Genomic DNA, 17,152 nt, shown 5'->3' with positions numbered 1-17,152 from the left:
ACCCTGGAAAACCTAGGCCGGGGGTGAGGATACATCAGCAGCAAGGAGCCTCTCCCATAGTCCCATCTGCCTCCTTCAGGTCTGTGGTTGTGGGTGGGAGGGAGGTGAATCTTAATAAATTTTATTGTAGAGGTTGTTGATGTTGATGTTTGGGAAGATGGTTGTTGAGGCTGTTGTGGTTTCGTTACAATTTCCTGAAGTCCTGAACTGCTCCTGCCTGACACCCAGTAATAACCCTGGAGAGGAAATGGGGCCACCCTCTGGGCTTCTGGGATTATTTTTTTAAGGTTTCCTGGAAGCCTCCCGGGGTTTATAGAAGGAGATGCACTGCATCTTCCCAGTGTCCTGTTCCCCAGCCTGTGCTTGTCTAATCAAATCTACTTTTATCTTGCCTGTGTACTCAGCCCCAAAGAAATAAATATTTAAAAAATTTTAAGGCCTTACTTGTCTGTCCCTTATTTCTCTCTAGATTTTATGAAAGTGAGGAAAAAATACAAAGCTGAATGGCAGTTTTCTACAAGATAGAGATTTGCAAAACAAGTGCAAAGGTAACTAAATTTATAATACTTATAATCAAGATGTGGCTATAAACAGCTATATACAGTAAAGCCCACAGACTCTGGAGCCAGAGGACCCAGGTAGGAAACCCAGCTCCACTCCCTTGACCTAAGCCACTGTCCAGGGAAGGGTCACGTGGGAAGCCCTGTCCGTGCTATCTGAAAGACTCTCAAGTGCATTCCTTTGACTCTGGACCTCATCACTTCTCACCTGGTTACTTCAGCCACTTAGTCATGTTCACTGGTTGCACCACCTCCTCTAATACAGTGCTTCTCTCTCTTTATTGCATTAGAACCAGAAAAGAATCCCCAAATCTGGCCGATCGTGATTCCTGAGTCCCAACGCCAGAGATTCTGACCCAGTAGGTGGTCCCAGACCATACTTTAAAAACCACCATATTCTGTCCTCTCATCTAGAAGGGAGTTCTAAAACCTAAATTGGATTGTGCCACTTTCCTGCTTAAAACCCTTCGGTAGCTCTTGATTGCTCCATACATAACTTGAAACTCAGAAGGTGATCACACATGTTTGATGGATGAATGAATAAATTAAAGAATGAATATTATAAGAATAATACTATCTAGGTACTACAGGACCTGGATTGAAACCCCAGCTCCACCATTAATGAGTCAAGTGATTTTAGGCCAGTTCCCTAACCTCTGACACTCTCATTCTCTATCAGTGAAATGTAGACAGTCATACTTGCCTGCCTACCTCACAAGGTTGGGGTCAATATACAAGCCAGATAATGTCGATGAAAAGATATTGTGGACTGGACACATAGAAATGTCAGGGTGAATCATTTTGAAAGGTTTACAAATGCATATAAAACATGTATGTTCAGTCTTCGGTTGCTCTCAAATGAAGACATTTTACATTGTCATTCCTTGTGAAGCTTAATGGTTAGGCTTGGGAGCAGACTGTGTGGAAGAGAAGAAAAAGAAAAATATCCAGAAATTATTCCCTAGAGGAAACCTTCCCTGACCCTTGGACTTGGTCTGGTATCTCTATTCTATAGAAATTGTTCTCATAGATCCAGAGACATAGAAGCGTGGAACAGACTGACGAATCTCAGAGGGAAGGCGGGGTTGGGGGAGTGGGTGGAGAGGGATTAATCAAAGAACTTATATGCATATATGCATAACCTATGGACACAGACAATAGTGTGGGGAAGGCCTGGGGGGTGGATTCGGGGTGAAGGGGATCAGTGAGGGGTAGGGGGACATCTGTAACACTTTCAACAATAAAGATAAAATAAAATAAAATAAAATAAAATAAAATAAAATAAAATAAAATAAAATAAAATAAAATAAAATAAAATAATAAAATTACTAATATTTTAAAAATTGTTCTCATAACATGGTATTTCTTTTCTTCAATGAGAGTTTATAATTACTTCATTATTTTTATGATTTCTTGATTAATGCCTGTTTCCTCCACTAGTCCTTAAGCTCCATAAATGCAGGCAATATGTCTATTTTGTTCAACATCATTCTCCTAACAGTGGCATATAGTAGGTACTCAGGTAATACCTGTTGCATAAATGACTGAATGGATGAAATTCTCAGCCTATAAATCTGGGTGATGCTCTTTGTTTTTCAAAGATAAACAAGCCAAGCTTGTTAGATCTTTTTAATCTCTTGGCCTCAGCTTTCTCATCTCTAAAATGGGGATAATATCTCTCAGAAGCATGTTTATGAGGATCAAAGGAGATCCTAAATGTTAAAAAACATTATCAACATAAAATGTTAAGCAAAGAATAGTAATTATTACCAAAAAAAGTGAATTTGTACAAATTTCAACTTCTTTTTAATAAAACTCAACTAATTAACTAAAAAGGAAAACTATGATCTGGTGATTGGTTGCACAACAATGTGAATTTACTTAACACTAGTGAATTATACACTTAAAAATGGTTAAGACAGTAAGTTTGGCCGGGTAGCTCAGCTGGTTGAAGCGTCTCCTGGTGCACCAGGGTTGCAGTAGGGTCCCGGTGCATTCGAGGGTTAACCAGTGAGAGCATGGATGAGTGGAACAGCAAGTAGACATTTCCCTCTCTCTCTCTTTCCTCTCTCTCTCAAATCAATAACCTTTTAAAAAATGGTTAAGATAGTAAATGTTATGTTACGTAATGCATATTTTACCACAATTTAAACATTTAAAAAGATGAAAGCAGCCTGGCCGGCGTGGCTCAGTGGTTGAGCGTCTTCACCCATGAACCAGGAGGTCATGGTTTAATTCCTGGTCAGGGCACATGCCCAAGTTGTGGGCTCGACCCTCAGTAGGGGGTGTGCAGGAGGCAGCCAATCAATGACTCTCATCATTGATGTTTCTCTCTCTCTTTCCCTTCCTCTCTCTGAAATCAATGAAAATATATTTAAAATAATAATAAAATAAACAAATGAAAACCATGAAATGGGAATATAGTTTTAAGTAGGACATATAAAGAGTTAATGTGCTTATCCTTAGTCCTATCTCTCTGACCCTTGTTAAGTGGCTAAGGACACAGATAGGCTCATCTTATAACTCGTGTCCCCAAATCTACCTCTCATTATCTGCCAAAAAGGTCTTTCTAAAACACAGATTAGCTCATGTCATTCCTCTTTAAAAACAAAAACAGCCTTCAGGACAAAGGTCAGGATCCTGAAGTTAACCCTGACCCACTATCCATCATCCCTCAGCCCCAGCATTCCACATTTTAGCTATAATGAAATGTTCACAACTCCATAACACAAGTACTATATTTTTAGGTTTTTCAACCTCCCTTAACTCTCTCCAAATTATTCCCTCTCCCCCGACACTTTTTTCTCACCTGGACAAATCTTACCCATTGTTTGGCCCCAGTTCTAAAGTCACTTGCCCTGCAAAAGCCTAATCTGTTTTGAAGAGAATCAACCCCTTCCTACTTTGTCTTCTACCCACAAGACTTCGCCCAAACGGCCTGCCAATAATGTGCTTCTACTAACTGAGTACAGTTAGTCATTTATTCTATACTATCCTGGCTCCCCACCCTATCCCAAATGGTCATTTTTGTTAGGTCACTCTTCTTTGAGGGAAGCACATAGTGGGCACTCAAACTATGTCTGTTGCTGAAGTGAACAGGGCACCTAAGAGGAAATACAAACAATAAACATATATATTTTTAAAAGACTCAACTTCCTTAGTAATTAGGAAAATACAAATTAAAGACTGTACATATAGTATGCTCCCAATTAACAGTCATTAAACCATGTAAAAATTAAATACCCAACGCTGGTCAAAGCTTTGGGAAACATACATTCACACCTGGCTAGTGGCCAGATAAACTGACACAATCCTTCAAGAAGCACACTTAAGTAACACTTAGCAAGAATCAACTGATACCCTTTGACCCAGTTCCTCACCTAGGAATTTAAAACCCAGTGAAATAGGCCAAAAGAAAATCTGTATGTACTAAAATACTTAAGTCAGTGTGACTTAAAATAATAGAAACTCACCAATAAATCATTAAATTATTAAATGCTAATATTACAAAACAGTTTGTAGATACCATAACATGAAGAAACATGAAACCATGTGTGTAAAATAATACAAAAGAAAAACAATATTGAAAACCATATCTATCCCATTACCTCAGTTATCTAAAAGTGATGATGCCCTGTCCAGTCGGCGGGGCTCAGCGGGTGAGCATCAACCTAGGATCCAGGAGATCTCGGTTTGATTCCTGGTCAGGGCACATTCCTGGCGTTGCAGGCTCGATCCCCAGTAGGGGGCGTGCAGAAGGCAGCTGATCAATGACTCTCATCATTGATGTTTCTCTCTCTTCCTTTCCCTTCCTCTCTCTGAAATCAATATATATTTAAAAATGAATTAATTAAATAATAAATAAATAAATAAATAAATAAATAAATAAGAATTAGGCAACTCAGTAAGAACGGATTTGAAAAGCTCTCCAAAATGTATTGTTAGGGCTATTATTTGTACACGGAAAAAAACATCTGAGTCTGTGTCTATAATTGCATAGAATATCTCTTGAAGTCTAAGAAAGGAGTTGGTAAGAGGGCTGTCTGTGGGGAGTTGAACTGGGTGGTTGGAAGAAGTGGTGGGCCTTTTTACTTTTTTGGAAATTTTTCTGGGTGCATAGAATACCCAGTTAAAAATAAGTAACTAAAATAAAATAAAACAGGTATAGAAATAAACTGAATTTAGACTCAAGTTTTAAAAAGAGAGAAATATGACCACTGTTTAGACTCAAATTTAATGAAGTGGGTCGTACCAGTTACATGAACATATTGCTATTTTTAAAATATAACAACAACAACTAACATTTACTGAGTTTGCTATGTGCTCGGCACTGGCTAAGAGCTTAATAACAACAACTTGAGGCATATGGAAGTTAAGCAATGGGTCTGAGGTCATACACTGACCAGAAGCTGTGAACGTCTAAAGGCTGCCTGGATCCTTGCAGCACGGAAGGGGGTGAGATGAAGGGGATGAGTGCTTCTTGCGGGAATAAGAGTGACAAGAAAGAAAGAGCGTTTACGGTACTGGCATGCCCACTCAAGGGGCCTCAGTCTGAAAGGCTCGGCTGGAACAAGTAGCAGCCCCAGGGAGCTGATCCGGGGGCCCAAGACCTAAGGATTATGTTGTGGGAGTTACACGCCATCAGAGTTCTCCATAGTGAATTAAAGGGCACCGAGCCAGGCAGGGCATTAAGGATTTCCTATCTGACCCAGGACAACCTGCAGTGTGTGGGTAACACCTCAACCTCAGACACTCTGTCCTCTAGCAGGGATATAGGTTTTATGTGTGCCTTTCCGTGGCTGGAAGAGCCAGGGTGGGAGAAAGGTATTCAGGGCAAAGACGGAAAGTGGGGAGATAGTTAGCGGGTATAAATAGCGTAGGGTCTGTGATAGAGAACTCCCCCCATTTTGTCCTGTGTATGGTTTCAGGGATGGAACAAGCACAGGAAGACAGCTGCTGTATGTAACAGGGTGTTGCTCCATTAACTCTGAGGCCTGAATATCTCCACAAACTGCTGTTGCCATTTATCTCCAGATCACCTGGTTGGGAGACAGTCATTGCAAGCCAGTGTCTGAATCTTGTCATTTCAGCCAACTTATTACACACTTTTTTCCTAGTATCATTCCCAAGAACTCTATTTTCGTTGCTTCCTTTGGACACCCCATTTTTCTGATCCCTCTGTGGAAACCATCGACCTCCTCCAGTTTCTCTCCTGCATATCTGAGAGCTTGGAGAAGAGTAAATTCTGTCCCCAAGGCAAGGCAATAGATGGATTAGTACAGTGAGTAGCTTGTTTCAGTCACTTTGGAACTTGATACCATAGCCAGAATATAATAAGTTGGTATGAGTCTGAATCTTGTGTTCTTGTGCTTTTTTTCTAGACTGTGTGTCCTGTCTTACCCAATTTATGAGAACTTTTCTTATAGCCAGGGGCCACATCTGTCACACCATCCAATTTATCAAAACATCAAGGCTCTACCTCCAAATAGATCTATTGCTCTCTCTACTACACCCACCCCCATCTAAGGCAGGAAACTGATAGTGCACTCAAACTGGGTCATTCTAGGAAAGTCTAATAAAGGAAGCATTAAACTAACAAACTAGTGTAGGGAAATACAAGTGCACTAGTGGACCACTAAGGCCCTAGAAGGAATAGGGGGAGGGAATCATGATTAGACTACAGAGACAACGAGAGTTTTGTGGAGAGAGCTGTCTTTCATTGAGACAGGAGCCTTTCATTGAGAGGTACAGGTGTCACAGCAGCCCTGCCGACTGGAAGCCAGGGGAAATACCCTGATCTTGGTCATACCCTCTGATCTCTTGCCAGCGCTCTCCACTGGCCAAATTCAACCAGAAGAAGCCAGAGGGTTCAGTCACCACAGGTCAGCTTCCTGGAGAACAGAGCAGGACAGAGCAGACCTGGAAGGGTTACAGAACATCACCTTTAACCTGGATTCCGTCAGTCACCCTAACCCACTGACTGATTTCTTCACAGCTGCCAAGCAGTCGTTTTTTAACTTGTGATGAAATATATATAACATATGATTTGCTATTTTCACCATTTTAAGTATACAATTGAGTGGCATTAATTACATTTACAATGTTCTGCAACCATCACCACTACCTCCAAAACTTTTTTCATAACCCCAGAAAGAAACTCTGTACCCGTAAAGCAATAATTTTTTATTCCTCCCACCCCCAATCCCTGATAATTTCTAATCTACTTTATATCCCTGAGAGTTTGCCTCTCCTAGATATTGCATATACGTGAAATCATGCAGTATGTATCTGTTTGTATCTGGCTTCTTCCACATAGCATAATGTTTTACAAGATTCATCCATGTTGGAGTATATATCAAAACTTCATTTCTTTGTATGGTTGACTAGTATTCCACTGTATTCAAATGATGGACACTTGGGTTGTTTCTACCTTTTGGCTAGAATAATGCTGCAATGAGCAGTAACATACAGGTACTTGAGTTCCTATTTTCAATTCTTTGGGGTATATACATAAGAGTAAAATTTCTGGGTTACATAGTAATTCTATGTTTAACTTTTTGAGGAGCCCCAATGTAACCTTTTAAAAATATAAATTGATGTTCTTTTCCTCTTTAAACCTACTTAATGTTTCTCAATTTCAAAACTTATTGTAAGTTTTATATTATAAAGTTACAGTAATCAAGACAGTGTGGTACTGGCAGAAGGATAGATATAGATCAATGAAATAGAATTGAGAACCAGACATAAACCCATACATTTATGGGCAGTTGATTTCAGACAAGAGTCCAAAGATAATTCAATGGGAAAAGAGTAGTCTTTTCAACAAATAGTGCTGGACAAAAGAATGAAATCAGACCACTTACTTACACTTACACAAACAAAAAGTTAACTCAAAATGGACCAGAGGCCTAAATGCATAAAGAGCTAAAAACATAAAGCTCTTAGAAGAAAACATAGGAGTAAATCTTTGTGATGGTGGGTTAGGTAAAGCTTCTTAGATATGACACCAAAAGCATAAGCAAGCAACAAAAAAGTAGATAAATTAGACATCATCAAGTTAAAAACTTTTGTGCTTTGAAGGACACCATCAAGAAAGTAAAAAGGCCCTAGCTGGGTTATCCCAGTGGTTAGCGCATAGGCCACAGACTGAAGGGTCCCAGGTTCGATTCCAGCCAAGGGCACATACCTCACTTGCAGACCCAATCCCCTGCCCTGGTCAGGGCTCATGCGGGAGGCAACCAATTGATGTGTCTCTCTCACATTGATTTTTTTTCTCTCTCTCTCTCCCTTCCACTCTCTGAAAAGTAGTGGAAAAAATATCCTCAGGTCAGGATTAAAACAAAACAGAACAAAACAAAAGTGGGTCTTCGACAGGTTACAGGGGTTACTAGGGTCACTATCCAGAAATCTAATATCCTCTTTGTCATCATAAAACCAGATGTCTACAAAATCCCAGCTTCAGACACCTACATAGTTTTGGGGGAAGCCAAGATCGAGGGTTTATCTCAGCAAGTACAGCTAGCAGCTGCCGAGAAATTCAAAGTTCAAGGTGAAGCTGTCTCAGACACTCAAGAAAACACACAGACTCCAACTGTGCAAGAGGAGAGTGAAGAAGAAGAGGTGGATGAAACAGGTGCAGAAGTTGAGGACATAGAGTTGGTCATGTCACAAGCAAATGTGTCCAGAGCAAAGGCAGTCCAAGCCCTGAAGAACAACAGTATGATACTGTAAATGCTATTATGGAATTAAAAATGAAACCCTCTAAAAAGGAGGATCTTTTGTGTGTGTGTTTCAAAATAGTTACTGCAGCTTGGTTTGAAATTTGTACTGTTTCTGTTACTAATAAAATTATGGCTTCTTGTGGGATGAAAAGGAAAGGATAACAAGAAATGTTGAGAATGCACAGAAATCGGACCCATTTGTTTTTCTTTTGACTTAACTAATAAAAATCATATAAATACTTTGTTTTTCTCCTTCTATTAAATTATAAGTTCCTTGAGTACTGGGAATGGATCGTATATAAGATTTATCAATCACAAACTTTTAACAGATTTATTTTATTATTATTTTTTAAAAATATATCTTTATTGATTTCAGAGAGAGGAAGTGAGAGGGAGAGAGAGAGATAGAAACATCGATGAGGAGAGTGTCATTGATTGGCTGCCTCCTGCACACCCCCTGCTGGGGATCGAGCCCGCAACTCGGGCATGTGCCCTGACTGGAAATCAAACCCTGATCTCCTGGATCCTAGGTCGACGCTCAACCACTGAGCCACACCCGGCTGGGCAACTTTTAACAGATTTAAAACTAACATTCCCATATGACAATTTATTGCACCTAGTCACACATGTGTACATTTTGCAAGTAATTTGTCTTGGCAGAACCACCACAAACCTATACAGTATTACTCAAGCTAGGTGTATGTAAGTCTTTTCATTCCCTGGTAGTGGGAGTAGAAATGTGAACAATATTCTTAAGGACATTGCAGCAATACAGTGAGCAACTGCTTTCTCACCACTGTAGAGCCTAGAGCTCCAGGACAACTGTGGCTGTCATATCCCTATCTCCAGGCAGCCTGTCACAGCACTTAAATCACCAGTGTGAGCTGCATCATCTGTAGACTCACTCAGATCCCAAGATAAGGTTTTACCCTCCAGATTAAATGTCTGAAATACAGTTCCCCAGTGAAGAACCTAGAGGAAGCTTACTGCAGCAGGGAGCTCAGAGCTGTGATGAGAAAAGGGCAGCTGGAACTTCTACTTCTGGCCAACATAGAGTGACAGGGACTGGATTTACCCTCTGCCTTAAACGACTAGAAAACAAACAACAAAATATTTAAAACAGTGGTTTTCAGACACTGGATGATAGGCAGCACAGGACTGTGATCCCCAAGAAGAGAGAAGCAAACGACGTGAGCCCCATGATTGTGCTATGTTAGTGCGTGGCGGCAGCTTCCAGGCTGCAGTGTAACAAAGGGGAAACCAAATGCAGCCCAGGAGTCTCTCTGCAATGAGGAAACATACAGGAGTTCAGGAGGGCCACGGCGGGTAGGCTGCAGAGCAGTGCGTCGGAGAGGAGGAAGATGCACCGGGAAAGAATTTTGGAAATACGAATAAAAAGCCACAATGAGATACCACTTCACTTGCTCTAGCTGGCTATAATTAAAAAGGTAATAGCACATAAAGTGATACATTATTTGAAGGTAGACTAATATTTAAAGATGTATTTTATAAACTCTGGAACAACAACTAAAGAAATAAAGGTATAACTAATATGCCAATAGTGGAGACAAAAATGAAATCATGAAAAACATTCAGTCCAAAGGAAAGCAAGAAAACAAGAAAAGAGGAATGAACTATGTAAGCTGTCAGATGGGTACTAGACTTATCAAGGTGATCGCTTCATAAGGCATAGAATTGTCTAATCACTTAGTTGTATACCTGAAACAAATATTATATTATGTGTCAACTGTTTAAAACAATCATGTTTTGCCCTGGCTGGGTAGCTCAGTTGGTTAGACCGTTGTCCCCATACACCAAGGTTACAGGTTCAATCCCTGATCAGGACACATACAAGAAGCAACCATTGGCCCTGGCCGGTTTGGCTCAGTGGTTAGAGCATCAGCCTGTGGACTGAAGGGTACCAGGCTTGATTCTGGCCAAAGGTAAACACCTTGGTTGCTCGGCCCCAGATAGGGCGGGTGTGGGAGGCACCCAATTGATGTGTCTCTCTCACATCAATGTTTTTCTCTCTCTCCCTTCCACTCTCTGTCTGAAAAAGCAATGGAAAAAATATCCTCCGGTGAGGATTAAAAATAAAAAGCCAATGAGGCCTGGCCGGGTGTGGCTCAGCGGTTGAGCGTCGACCTGGGATCCAGGCGATCGGGGTTCGATTCCCGGTCAGGGCACATGCCCGGGTTGAGGGCTGCAGCCAATCAATGACTCTCTCATCATTGATGTTTCTCTCTCTCGCTCCTTCTCCTTTCCTCTCTCTGTAATCAATAAAGATATATTAAAAAAAAAAAAAGCCAATGAATGCATAAATTAATGGAATAAATCCATTCTTTCTCTTCTTCTCTCTCCCTTCCTCTCTCTAAAATCAATCAACAAAAATAAATAAAAATAGATTAAAAAATCATGTTTTTCTCCTTTATTTTGTTAATCGGTGATTGTATCGAATGGATTATTTTTTCCAGAGTTCAGCTTTTTATTGAATGTGTTACCAAGGAGGTTTAGTCAAAAAGACTAAAGCCCATGTCATCATCAGACTCCTCAGATTCTTCTTTCTTTGCCTCCGCTTTGCTCTCCTCAGCTGGGGCAGCGGTGGTGGAGGGGGCAGGCCTCCTGCTGGTGCAGCACTAGCTGCTGGGGCAGATCCACCAGCCCCCACATTGCAGACAAAACTCCCAGTGTTGACATTGTCCAGAGCCTTTGCAAACAAGCCTGGCCAGAAGGGTTCAACGCTTCTACGAACTGCTTTTGTGAGGACAGTGATCTTATCCTCTGTCACCTTCACCTTGTCACCTCATCATCATGCAGGATAAGGGCTGAGTAGATGCAGGTGAGCTCCGAGACAGAGGCCACGGTGGGGTGAGTCACCGAATGAAGTGAGGGCCTCCCCCAACTCGGCCTTAGCTTCTTCGGAGGGACCAAGCACCTTAGCGGCAGCTGAGGAGAGGGACTCCAAAGGATTTTGAATGTTAAACCAATTTGTATCTCTTATAAGCACTATATAAGTGGGTTTGGTTTTTTGCTTTTTATATACAGTCTGATATTCTTTTTTATTGAAATGCTCAGACCATTTACATTTTATGTAATTACTGATTTTCTAGATGGGCTTCAAACTAGCGTCTTGCTATTCTCTATTTTTTTCTACCTGTTCTTTGTTCCTCCTTTCTCATTTGCTTTTGGATTAATAAAGTAACTTTTGCTCCACTTTTTTCCTGTTTGGCTTTTTAGTTGGGCTTTCTTTTATTATGCTTCTAGCAATTACTTCAGAGATTATCATATGCATCGTTACAAGAACTTACCTGCACTTATCCCACTTGAACAGTCAGTGTCAGCAGCTTGTGTATCCTGCTCTCTTCTTTTCCTTACTGTATTTGTTTTAACAGTTGCATCACATTTCATTGTGTGTGAAATATTATTGAAATAAGACCACAATTTTGGAAACATGACTTTGGCACTTACTAAGAAATCTGCATGCAGGAAGAAGTCAGAGGAGCTTCCACCAGTTAGAAGCTAGGCAGCTATCTATTTCGCCTCAGTTCTTAACACTGTTTTTATGGGTTCTCAAACAGAAGTCAACTCAGGACTTGCTGCCTCCTCAATCTGTCCAGAAATCATTTGTCCTCACAAGCAAATTTCAAAAGATTGAAAAAGGATTGCAGTATATATTTTGAAAAGGGGCAGAGGTACTAAGAGTAATTAAGATAAAATATATACTTGAAAAATGCTCTAACTGTACATTTTAAAAATAAGTGGAATTGCAGTAAACAAGGTCAAAGTATACATCTAAAAGGAGATTCAAATATTTATTTGAAAAAAAAAAAAGGAGTATTGTACTCAGAGTGTTTAACCTGTTGAATATGTGACTTACGAATTACTTTGATTAGGGGACTGGCAGATTTCCCTCATCAGAAACTGATATATTCATAGGCTTCTCCCCCCCATCCTCTGATGGGTCACATTTATAGCCACCCCCAAATCTCTGAGCTCTGATTCCAGGATCTCCCTTTACAGTTATTTCCCTAGGGGTCCTTAGAGGTGGGGTGGAGATATTGGTTATTCATAGAATCAGAACAGCTGCCAACAGCTCCGCAAGTCATCAGCTTTTGTTTTAACTGCTATTGCTGGTCTATTGGCTACTCTGATCCCTACTGTCACCCTGCTGCACACAAGCCAATGCCCACGTCACTGTCAATTAATCATGATGGGGCTAAGTCTTCTGCTGACCTCTTTTCTTCAGTGTCATAGCTGCCTGGCTGGCCACTACCTCAGCAGCTGCAGTTGCTGCCAGCCTTCTCTGAACTGCCAATCTTTAGTGCTCAAAAGCCTCTGGACAATGGGGAAATTCCTCTTACTATGAAAACCAAAGGGATTCCTGGAGCAGAGATGTTGAGTTCCTAAGACTCAGGGCATTCTTTGGCACTGAACATATAGGCTGTCTGAGAGGTTCTGTCTGAAAGTGGTCAGGATTCCTGACCACCACAGGTCCGTAAAGTCCATAATGTCTAGAAAAACCAGTGAAGAGACATCATACCATTAAAGACACCTTTAATTGTAAAATAATAATTACTATTATCTATGTTTCCAGACTTTGTGGACACCCTGTATACAGACTGGAACCACTGCTCTTAAAAAAATCCAGCTCTGCTGTATGATCTAGTGGATTCCAGATTATTTATCTTTCAAGGTTTCCAATGATTCTGACTTTTTCAGAAGCTCTCAGGCCATATGGCAGCTTAAACATGAATTTAAATATGGGCCAGGTTCCAGTTCTTGCCTTACAGGACTCCTAGGCCTGGTGCATACCCCATGTATCAGTGTCTGTCAGCATTATATGACCTTTTAAGAAGTGAGGAAGTCCTTCATAACTTGCTGGTGGTTTTATGAAATGGTGTAGACACTTTGAAAAGCAATCTGGCAGTGCCTCGGTATCTTAAACAGAGAGTTATCATATGACCCAGCAATTCCACTCTTAGGTATATAACCAAGATAAATGAAACTAACAACCTGATATGATCCAGCTCTAGCACATCACTGGATAGAGTCCTAAGAATTACAAGAAAATTATAATGTTCATTATCTTGATTGTGGTAATGATTTCACAGGTGTATACATCTGTCAAACCTCAAAAAATTTACATCTAAAATATGTGCAGTTTATTGTATGTCAATTAAACCTCAAAAAAGCTGTGTGTGGGGGGGAAGGTAGAGAAAAATAACTGACTAAAGCAAATATAACAATGTATTCTTGATTTTATAACTTGTTGAAGTAGATTCCAGCAAGTCCACCATTACTGACCAACTTACAAATGTGGTGGATCGACAAAGGAACCACTGAAAAACTTGAGAAGGAGGCTGCTAAGATGGGAAAGGGGCTCCTTTGAGTATGCCTGGGTCTTGGATAAACTGAAAGCTGAATGTGAGTGAGCATGGTATCACCATTGATATCTCCCTGTGGAAATTCAAGGACAGCAAGTATTTTGTGATCATCACTGATGTCCCAGGACACAGAGGCTTTATAAAAATACATGATTATGGGCACATCTCAGGCTGTGTTGGCTACAACCCTGACACAGCAGCATTTGTGTTAATTTCTAGTTGGAATGATGACAACAATCTGGAGCCAAGTTCTAACATGGCTTGGTTCAAAGGATGGAAAGTCACCTATAAAGATGGCAATGCCAATGGAATCACACTGCTTGAAGCTCAGGATTGCATCCTGCAACCAACTTATCCAACTGACAAGCCCCTGAGTCTACTACTCCAAGACATCTACAGAATTGGTGGTATTGATACTGTGCCTGAGGGCTGAATGCAGACTGGTGATCTCAAACCAGGCTCAGTGGTCACCTTTGCTCCAATCAACGTTACAACAGAAGTCAAGTCTGTTGAAATGCATCATGAGGCTTTGAGTGAAGCTCTTCCTGGGGACAATGTGAGGCTTCAATGTCAAAAACATGTCTGTCAAAGATGTTCATCGTGGCAATGTGGCTGATGACAGCAAAATGACCCACCAATGGAAGAAACTGGCTTCACAGCTCAGGTGATTATCCTGAACCATCCAGGCCGTCAGTGCTGGATATGCACCTGTGCTGACTTATCTCCCAGCTCAGGTTGCTTGCAAGTTTGCTGAGCTCAAGAACAAGATTAATCATTGTTTTGGGAAAACGTTGAAAGCTGCCTCCTTCATACCCCCCACTGGGGATCAGGCCCACAACTTGGGCATGTGCCCTGACTGGGAATCAAACAGTTATCTCCTGGATCATAGGTCGATGCTCAACTGCTGAGCCACGCTGGCTGGGCAGCCCAAAGTTTTTGAAACCTGGTGATGTTGCCATCATTGACATGGTTCCTGGCAAGCCCAGGTGTGCTGAGAGCTTCTCTGATTATTCTCCTCTGGGCCATTTTGCTGTTCATGAAATGAGACAGACAGTTGCTGTGGGTATCATTAAAGCAGGGACAAGAAGGCAACTGGAGCTGGCAAATCACCAAGTCTTCCCAGAAACCTCAGAAGGCTAAATGAGTATTATCCCCAATACCTGCCATTAGGGTCTTAATCAGAGGAGGAAGGATGGTCTGTTTGTCTCAATTGGCCATTTAAGTTTAATAGTAAAACACTGGTTACTGACTACAATGCATGGTAAAACATTCAGAAGGAAAATGTTTTACCATTTGTTTTTTTTGTTGATAGTTTTTAAGTCATTAGTTTTTATAATCTGTACATTTTAATGGAAACAAATTGACCAAATATCTGTCACAAAATTTGAGACCCATTAAAACATAGTTTGATTAAAAAAAAAAAAAAGAGATGCTCTCCCTCTCTGGAGCACACCCACGCCTTTCCCTTTCCCCTTTTCTTCCCTCCAGGTGCATTGCCTTTGCCCTTCTCTCTCCTAAACTCCAAGAGCCCTTCTTTTGCTTCTGTAACTTGTTTCCTGAGCCTACCCAGCCCAGCTGGTTCACTTCTTCTACCTCTGTAACTTTCTGAATAAAGTTGAAAAAAGAAAGAAATGGAAGTATACGGTGGACTACTACACATCAGCAAGTCACAGGAGAATAAATACAGTTTTAAAATTATGTAAAACAAGATGACATATTTCTTAGGGATATGTATATATCTCAAAACTATATATATACACCAAAACTATTAAGAAGTATGCAAATGATAAATATAAAATTCAGGATGCTTCAGGGGATGGGGAAGAGAGGAAAAGGGAGATGATTGGGAAGGGGCAGGAGTGAAAAATATTAACATTAGAGTGAAGTTTTAAGGGCCCTTCCCCTTGTATTTGTTGGATTATGGAATGCTTTGGGAGTGTGTCTCCAGATAGGGATACTGACAGTTCTGGAGAAAAAGTAAGTTGCGCCAAGTTACCTGTGAGTCCAAGGCAGGGCAGGAACTAGAATCCAGGACTCCACACTCCTGCTCTAATGCCCTTCTTACTCTGCTGCTGACAATTATTCACTGGTGAGTCCCTGTTTTGTATTCTCAACCTGACCTCTCCACTAAGCTCCAGTAGTATAACTCTCCACTATTTTCACTTAGATATCTCAAAAGCACCTCAAACTAACATGTCCCAAGCCAAACTTTTCCAGTGTTCCTCACCCCCATGAAGGGCACCACCCTTCACCCAGTTCTCAGGCCTAAGTCATTCTTAATACTCTTCCTTACTGCTCCCCAACCTCTACTTTACCAAGTCCTGTTGAATTTATTTCCTAAGTATTTCTCAAATCCATCCACCTCTTTCCATCTTCTCTATCCTACTACCACTTTAATTCAGGTGACCAAATGATCTCCCACCTGGCCTATTTTAGTAGCGAAACAGCTCCAGATACCTTCAGTCTATTCTCCCAGTAGTCAGATTAGAGTTTTCAACATGCAAATCTGCTCATGTCACCAGACTTTAACACCATTCAGTGATACTGACAGAATATTTAATATCAACTGATTACTGTACTGATAACTCTTTCAGATGTAATAATAGAATTGTAGTTATTTATGTTTTTAAGGTCTTAATCTTTAGAGATACATGTGTTATTTATGGATATAATTAAAATATTGTTTTTACTTCAAAACAATCCAATGGGGAAGGGGTGGGTAAAGATATGGGCTGGGGCATTAGAGATGAAACAAGCTAGACCCTAGATTGATAAAAACTTGATAAGATGGGAGTTTATTATACTATTTATTCTCTCTACTGTGGTATATATTTGAAATTTTCCCTAATAAAAAAATTTTAAGACATACTTTTAAGACATACATATATACTCCATTATGGACTGAATGTTTGTGTCTCCCACAATGTGATGGTATGAGGAGCTGAAGCCTTTGGGAGGTAATTAGGTTTAGATGAGGTCATGAAGCTAGAGCCTCCATGATGGGACTAGTGCCCTTATAAAAGGACATCAGAGAGCTTCCTCTCCCTCTCTTTCTCTCTCCTTCCCCTGAGGACATAACAAGAAGCTATCTGCAAGCCAGGGGCAGAGCGCACTCTTAAGGAACCAAACAGGCCTGCATCTTGATCTTGGCCTTCCCAGCCTCCAGAACTGTGAGAAATAAATTTCTGTTGTTTAAGCCACCCAGTCTAAGCTCTTTTGTTATAGCAGCCCACGCTAACATACTCAAACACTCTTCAATACTTCCCTTTACCTTCAGACCAAAATCTTAAACATGCCTTACAAAGGCTATGCATGCTCAGGTCCCTCCCTACCTCTCTAGCCTCATCTTACATTGCTCTCCTCTTCACTCTGCCTTTCAGCTTCATAGACCTTTCAGTTTGGAGTTTCTATCAAGCTCTCTCTCACCAAAAGGCCTTTACACGCTATTCCACGTAGCTGGAAATGCACAGGTATACTCATTCATCCT

General features: G+C 40.8%; 1 pseudogene across 1 annotated transcript; it reads right to left on the bottom strand.

Moving 5' to 3' along the window:
- Positions 1-10,791: 10,791 nt before the first annotated feature.
- LOC308566890 (large ribosomal subunit protein P1 pseudogene) lies at positions 10,792-11,573 on the bottom strand (annotated as a pseudogene). The gene is made up of 2 exons: positions 11,553-11,573; positions 10,792-11,227 (listed from the first exon to the last, which is right to left on the bottom strand). The product of its transcript is annotated as a large ribosomal subunit protein P1 pseudogene (transcript).
- Positions 11,574-17,152: the final 5,579 nt, after the last annotated feature.

The sequence above is a fragment of the Miniopterus schreibersii genome (assembly GCF_964146895.1).
Source record: "Miniopterus schreibersii genome assembly, chromosome: 14".
NCBI lineage: Eukaryota > Metazoa > Chordata > Mammalia > Chiroptera > Miniopteridae > Miniopterus > Miniopterus schreibersii.
The sequence above is the reverse complement of the archived record's forward strand: the minus strand, read 5'-3'. Positions and strand labels throughout refer to the sequence as shown.